The following is an 8,070-nucleotide window of genomic DNA, read 5'->3' as shown; positions in this document are numbered from 1 at the left end:
CAATTTTCTTTATTCGTATATTCTTTTGATTGACTCCGCTTGGATTGCATCCCCATAACTGAACTAATCATTCTGGCTAGGGTAATGAAGTATTCTCACTGTTCAGGTTTGGGTCATGCCTGCATCCCTGAGGTGGGAGGGAGAAACCAGCCCCGCCTGAACCACAGGTACTGGAGGTAGTCTAGGGATAGTGGCATAATGGAAAATCATTTTCAGAAGATGAAATGAATAGAGATCAGGACGCAACTATAATGCCCCACCCTCCACTGAGAGGGCTGGGATAACAGGAAATGGTAAAGTTCAAGGGAAAAGCCATGTCTTAAGATTCTTAGATCACACTTGGAGAGATGATGTATTGCTCTATTTACCGGGGGAGACGATTGAGGAGTTTCAACTGGCTTTAAGTTCATGCATCCGGTGGATAGCTGGATGATAAGGATGATATGAGAATTAGGAAGAGATGTCTTATTGGTATGAGGCAGAAATATCAAACTTCAGGTGTCTTAGAATGTCCAAATGGAGCTGTTTGCATTATTTTTTATTCTCAGGGACTAGCACAACTCCAAGCTTAATGGAGACACTTATCACACTTTAAAGAAAGAGGTGGACAGTTAGATGGATGGATGGATAGTGGATGGATGGATTCATAGAGAGATAGTGGATATATAGATGGAAAGATGGTTGCATAGGTGGATAGATAATACATGAATAAATTAACAATGAATGAATGTCTAGATGATGAGTTGAATCCTGTATTGTTTTCTACTTCATGGCTCAAATTTTATTTGCCAGCAATGCCAAATTGGATATACATTCTTCTACTTCCATCTATACCTGGCCTCTGTGTCTTAGCCCATACGGTTCCTTCTGTTTGGAATCTAACCTGCTCTAATCGTCTTCATTTTTTGCTCTAATCTTCATTTTCTGAAGATTCATCATTTTGAAGCCAGTTGAATGGATTAGGTGGCTTTCCACAGGGCTTCTGTAATTCTCTGAGCATATTTATATTATTACACATACTTTCTATGATAATCATCCTTTTACACACTTAGAAGCTCCTCAAAGCCAGCATCAGTGTCTCATTCATTGCTGTAGCCCATTGCCTAACCCCAATGCCTAACATAGAGCCTGACCCAGACAGTGTGCATAGTAAGTATATTTTGAATGATTAAACGAACAGATTATTAATGCACAAGTAATGTACATTGATGAGAACATGTAGGATCTAGGATAGAAGTGTAGATTGTATAGCCAATGACATTCCCAGTGCTCTTTTCCTTAATAAATATGACTGACTAAAAATAAAATAATCAGTGTTCTAGAAGCCCATTCTTGGCAAAATTCTCCCCCTTGAATACTGTGCTCCCATTTTGTCAATGCATTTTAAAGGAGTGGGAGAAAGCTAGAGTGGAGACCAAGAGCAATGCCAGTCTTCTCACCTTACTAATAACCTGTCAGGCAATTCTGGCATGTCACCAAGAAGAGATCATTAGGGGACAGTGGTACAGCAATGTCTGACTTCAGTTTTATGATTGGTCCCATATGGAGAAGACACATTGCCTATAATGGGAGTGATCAATTCTTTTATCTCTAATCAGATGGGTATTTTAGGGACTTCCCTGGTGGTCCAGTGGCTAGGACTCTGCACTTCCAATGCAGGGAGCCCAGGTTTGATCCCTGGTCAGGGGAACTAGATCCCACATGCCACATGCAGACGCAGCCAAATAAATAAATAAATAAATAAATAAATATATTTTTTAAAGATAGGTATTCTAAAGATTACAAATCTATGGCATTAAATTGTCTTTTTTTATCATAAGAATAATAAATTCTGCTTAGACAGGGCCTACTTATGTGCCGAGTACTGCTGGCTACTTTATGTTGATCACTTCTGCTCAGATAGTTTTATAATCTCCATTTTATAGTTAAGGAAACTGACAAGGAGAGAGTAAAAGAAACTCACTGCAAGTTGCATGTCTGGCAAGTGTTTGGAGCTGAGATTCGAACCCAGGCTCACTTGACTCTGAACACTGCAATCTTTCCTCTGTACCATCCCAGCAACAGAGAGCTGGGCAGAGCCTCCTTCGGAATAGATCGGTCTTCTCTTTCTGGCTGATAGTAAGCAAAGCCCCCTACATCTGACCAGAGGCTCTTGTACCAATCAGTGGCTCAAAGTCTTGGATGAAGCTTTAGAGTCTGTTAACAGTCCTGTGAGTATTGGGGCACATAAAGTAACTTGGGCTGGATGGAAACCATGATGGCCTATTATATGTGATTTATACCTTATACCTTTATATGTGATTTTTGGAAAAAAATAAATGCATCCAAAGTATTGATGCATAATATATATATATAAGTTTTCCCTATTTCTAAGCTTCCGAATGCCATAACTTTCAGAGTGCACGTCTTCCTTCTAGGGGTGAGAGCCTTCACAATATCTTAGAAAAGTAGTTCTTAACCCCACCTACCCATTAGAGTCACTTGAGGGTCTTTAAAAAAGTCTCATGCCCAGCACACCCACGTTCATAGCAGCATTATTCACAATAGCCAAGAGGTAGAAGCCACGTACATGACCGTGAATAGACGTATGAATAAAGCAGATGTGGTATACACATACAGTGGAATATAATCCCACCTTTAAAAGGAAGGAAACCCTGTAATCTACAGTATGGCCAAATCTTGAGGACATTGTGCTAAGTAGAATAAGCAAGTCACAGAAAAGAGACAAGTACTGCATGATTCTACTTATATGAGGTGCTTAGATTAGTCAGACTCATAGAGACAGAAGGTAGAAGGGTGGTTGTTGCTGGGGTCTGGGGGAGGTGGGCATGGGGAGTTAGTGTTTAATGGAGTTTCGACTTGTAAAAAAAAAGGGCAAGAGAGCTGCTTCACAGCAATGTACAGATAGTTAACATTACTGTATTGTACACTAAAAGATGATTAAGATGGTATATTTTATGTGATTTTTTAAATAAGAGATTAATTGACTTTATTCAAAAAACACACTGCAACATAATTATCTTAGGACAATGTCAAATGTCCTGTTGAATCTATGTTTGTACTCAATAAACATAATGTCTAAACCATTTACCATAAATTATAATCCCCACTGATAATGAAAGGGAAAAGAAGAATGCTTTCACAAAAAATATTTACAGAGTAAAATTTCTCAGAAAAGAATCCTAAAATTTGTGTAATCTTTAAACTTTTATATTTAAGATTGTCTGTAAACTTTTTGGAATGGATGTTTTATATTGTAGATAAAAAATTGGCCATATGTAATTTACAGAAAACTTGGTATAGTGTCACTATTTCAAGTAGTTTTTGACAGAAAAAGTAAACTATATTCAGCTGTCAGAATTATATCACATCTTTAATAAAATGGGAAGTAGACAAATATTTTATGTGATTTTTATCACAATAAAAAAAAACACTGATGCCTGGCCCCTCACCAGAGCAACTGAATGAAAATCCTTTGGTGGGACATCTGGATTCACTCCATTCATAAATTGTCTGTTAATGAAATAAACATCGAAGGCTGAGAACCACCACTTTAGAGCAGTTGTCTTATCAGAATCTCAGGGTGCCTGCAAGACATCCAGCTTCCTGAGCCCTACCTAAGACACTGCAGATCAGAATCTTGGAGTGAGTCCTATAGCATCTCTATTTTTAACAAGAGACTTGTAGTTTTAGTCATCTTTTTCCCCAAATCTGGAAGTGTGTGGTTAAGGACCCAAACTTCAAGTCAAAGTGTCTCGGCTTAATTTTTTTTTTTTTTTTTTTTTTTTTTTTTTTTTTCCTGGTGATTCTGATGAATTTGCAGACTAGACTCAAAAGAAAAAAATAAAATTTAGTTCTCATGCGCCTTGGTATTTTCTTGGCTCTCAGGAGTGACCTCATTATTGTAAAACTAGTTTTTGATATTATGATTTGCATGTAGGAAATAAACAACTTTTAATACCAGAATTCATGACCTAGAAGAGGGTTTAGTATCATATTCTGAAGGTTTTAGAGGGTAGAGGAGAAGATAGAACATAGAATTTAAAAAATTCTATTTAATTGATGGGAAAAATGTACATTTTGGCAAAATGCTGTTTTTATATCTAAGCCATGGAGAGTAAACTTGACAAGTTTTGGCTTTTGGGATATTCAGCTTTTAGACTCTGGTTTCTGCGCATCTGTAAATTTCACTGTGGGAGGACAAAATCGGGTGAAGAATACTGCAACTCATGTTTTTCAAAAGAGAAGTGCTTAAGACAGTTGAGTTGCTTTAGAATAAAAGTGAGATTTTTAAACAAAACCCAATACTTTCGGCAGCTCTTGTTGCAATAAACAGTCAATGACAAGAGGGGGAGAAAGGAGAAAGCAATCCTTGCCTTAATTTAAAGCTAGAAGGGATACATCTGATTAATGCCTAAGAAACCTTCCATATTACTATGGCATAAAAATATAATTTTAAAGTTTATTTGCATTGGTGGAAGGCAAAAGAGAAAGAATAGACAGATTCTTTTAAAAATGACATTTTTCTGAGTTGTGCTTACACTTTCATTCTACCTATAATAGCACATCATTAAGAAAAGTAATAATTGATCTGCCGTGAAAGAAAAATAGGGACCCACTCAGCTTCTTTGCTGTCAGTTCTCTTGTACTCCCAAACATAATGCTCATTTTGAAATATCATGGCTAATCCAAAAAATATACAGCTAAACAGAAAAAACAACATCAATTCCAAATATGAATACATGAGCTGCTACTTAATATGTCAGTGTATTTGTCAGGTTGATCACATTAGGCTCTGCGGCATTCAATTCTAAGCCTTGCAATATTTGAAGTCTGATATTGTGCTTCACTAAATTTAATACGTGGGCCTCCGTAATGGAGGGAATCGCGTTACCACTTGGCAGTTTGTTATGCCGTATAAAATTGACTGCCCTGCAAATACAATAGCGATCATAAAAACAGTGGTCAGCAGAGAGGGTGTAATGCATTTTTGAGCTTTCAGTAAAGGTCCAGATGAAATTTATTGAGATTTTTGCCATTTGGGTGATGATCAATAGGGCCGGGCTGATAATTTGTTGTGAGGACCTTCTCTGGGGATATGACATTTTGCTGTGAAACTTTGGAAATTCAGAAAGTAGACTAAATGATGATACTGCCCTAGTACATATAACCGTCAAAGACTTTAACATCAGTCTGAGAGAGGATTTACAGTGGTGGTGATTACTTCTTCAGGCACTGAGAATGTGATGCACTCAATTATTGATATGTTCTCATGCATTTCCCAGTTTGGACTCACAATCATTTGATTGCATTGCTGTTTCAGCCCAGGGTTTTGTGGTAGGTTTTTTTTTGTTCTTTTTTTTTCCGTTTAATTCACAGTTTCTAAATTGCCAGCCTATTTTCTTAATTAGGTCATTGATTCCTCACCCCTCTTCAGCTCTGGCCAGAAAATGTTTTTCTTTGAAGGAAAGAATTCCTGTTAGCCTTCACTCACACGGGCAGAACCTACTTAGAAATCCTGACTGTTAAAACCACTTTCCTTCTTGTGTTGTGGTTACTGGTGTACAGGGCTCCTAGGCTGTGCTAAATTTGCAAACGGGGCCTCTGAGTTAAAGGAATACGTGACATGCAGATAGCATTTGTGATCGTTACAGTTTTAATGCACTTATGTCAGGGGACCTGTAAAATCACCATGAGGCAGCATTCTCTTGCTTTATGGTGGTTGCTGCTGGATTTATCTTTTTTTCAATTTTGATTAGCTGCATTCCAAGGGAGATGAATGACCTGAACTTCACAAAGTTGGATTCCTCTGCTGACAATACAGAGATATCATTCAGAGGGGAAAAGAAAAGCAGAACATAAAGATTTTAAAGGTTTGCATTTGTAATATAGACTTCCTGTATGCCCATCTGTACTGTATGTTAGAAAAAGAAGTTTCAATTTGAGTTTTTGTTTATTTCCTGAATTACCACATTTTTCTATTTCCGTATGATATTTCATTAACCTGACCAATTAAGTTGCAGCCTGTTCTCCTAAGGAATTTTTTTGTTGTTGCTGTTGGATTAAAATGTACTGTACGGGGCTTCCCTGGTGACGCAGTGGTTGAGAGTCCGCCTGCCGATGCAGGGGACACGGGTTCGTGCCCCGGTCCGGGAAGATCCCGTGGAACGGCTAGGCCCATGAACCATGGCCGCTGAGCCTGCGCGTCCGGAGCCTGTGCTCCGCAACGGAAGAGGCCACGACAGGGAGAGGCCTGCGTACCGCAAAAAAATAAAAATAAATAAATAAATAAAAATCAATAAAGTGTACTGTAACTCGCCATGTACATAGGTTTACAGACACTCCAGTTATTTGTAGGGAAGTGGAAAATTGTCAGCACCTTCTGGAATGCACACTGAGACTAGGCACAGCAGAACAATTTATTTTCAAGGAGCACGCACAGAGTAAGATTTATGGGTTTGTATCTCTGATGACATCTCTTACACCATTACTGAGCTACAGCAAATTAAAGGGATCTGTGAATACTAAGGGGTGTGTTTCTGTAATGAGGGAAAAGAGACAGAGCAATAAGAAGATAATTAAGGTAACAACTTGTGAAAAATGAAAGCGTTTCCCTCTTTCATTTTTGAATCTCTGAGCATAAACTTTGTAGTTGTTAATTTAATTGCTACTGTTTGCTGCATCCCTGAAGAATATTGAGGATTAATCATCTGGTTCATTCCAACAAGAGATAAAGCCTAAGTGAATTGAAATTTTACCAATTTAACCCTGTCTTCCTCCTAATATGACATGATTAACATTTTTCAATTAGCAACATGTAATTATTCTGAAGGCCTCATTCCACTCAGTTTGTTGGTCTTTTGGACTGTGGATTTGCCTTTTCAGGTAGTTTGGATCTAGAATAACTCCAAGAAAGCTCTGTTTGTTCTGTTTTGTATCTGGCACACATGTTCATCTGCACTAGGCCATTAGAATTGCCTTTTGATCTGGAAATAGCATCTGTAACAGTTGCATGCATTTTTGCTTATGTGCACTTTCTGTAAACTGTAATGCTGTTCATTTGAAGCCTGAAGAAGTAACATGGTGTTGCTGGAGCAATATTTCTGACTGAATTGAGTGAAAGATTAAATGCCTTCAAGTTGAGAATTTCAAAGGTAGAGGCTGGTTGAAAATGGTTTCCCGTGGCAAGTGGGAAAACCTTGGGACTCTGGAGAGCTTGGCATTTCCAAAGAACAGAATAAAGTGTGGTTCTGCTGAGCTGGCCGATGTGGTCGCCACCAGCCACGGGGACTGTTTACGTCTCAATTAATTAAAATGAAATCAAATTTAAAATTCAACTTCTCAGTCACACTAGCCAGGTTTCAATGGCCCCATGTGACTGGTGGCTGCCATATTGAACCATGCAGATGTAGAGCATTTCCATCATTATAGGAAGTTCTCTTGGACAGTACTGAACAAGAGGCTAGTCATCAAGTGGGTGAGTGGTTAGTACTAGTCAGGATATGCTAAATTCTGAAATAGTAACAGCAATCCATGGACTACAGGGGTTGATGCTGCAAAGATTTATTTCTCTCTTGTGCAAAGTCTACTGTGGGCCTGGACAGCAGGAGAGCCCTGCTGTGGTCCTTTTTTGCTTCTCCTTAGAGTCCACTGGCCAGAACTGGTCACCACAGCCCTAGCTCCCTGAAAAAGGCTTATAATTCAAGTCTTCTGTGTGCCAACTGAGAATTAATTTACTATTTTTACTACCACATACTATTATTATCCCTGTTTTACCAATGAGAAGCCGGACACATTAAATAATATGTCCAAGATTGAATACTAAAACATGATTGAGCAGGGTTCCAGGTACAACTGAGTCCAGCTGCAAAGTTCTCATCTTTACTCAGCTATGCTGACTCCTCTGGTGTGCAATGAGAAGTTATCAGGGGGTTTATGGCTTTGGAAAACCTATTAGGACCACCACAAAGATCTTGGAGGAAGTTCAGGGACAGGATGCATGGTTAAAACTCTGATATATCACAATAGCAACTTAACCCAAAGGGGTGACAGTATGAAACAAGGCTAGTG

The 8,070-nt window shown here is 38.6% G+C and overlaps 1 non-coding gene across 1 annotated transcript; it reads left to right on the top strand.

Moving 5' to 3' along the window:
* Positions 1–1,616: 1,616 nt before the first annotated feature.
* TRNAG-UCC (transfer RNA glycine (anticodon UCC)) lies at positions 1,617–1,689 on the top strand. Its single transcript has one exon. It is a non-coding gene; the product is annotated as a tRNA-Gly (tRNA).
* Positions 1,690–8,070: the final 6,381 nt, after the last annotated feature.

This window comes from Lipotes vexillifer, unplaced genomic scaffold, assembly GCF_000442215.2.
Source record: "Lipotes vexillifer unplaced genomic scaffold, Lipotes_vexillifer_v1.1 scaffold94, whole genome shotgun sequence".
Classification (NCBI taxonomy): Eukaryota; Metazoa; Chordata; class Mammalia; order Artiodactyla; family Lipotidae; genus Lipotes; species Lipotes vexillifer.
The sequence above is the reverse complement of the archived record's forward strand: the minus strand, read 5'-3'. Positions and strand labels throughout refer to the sequence as shown.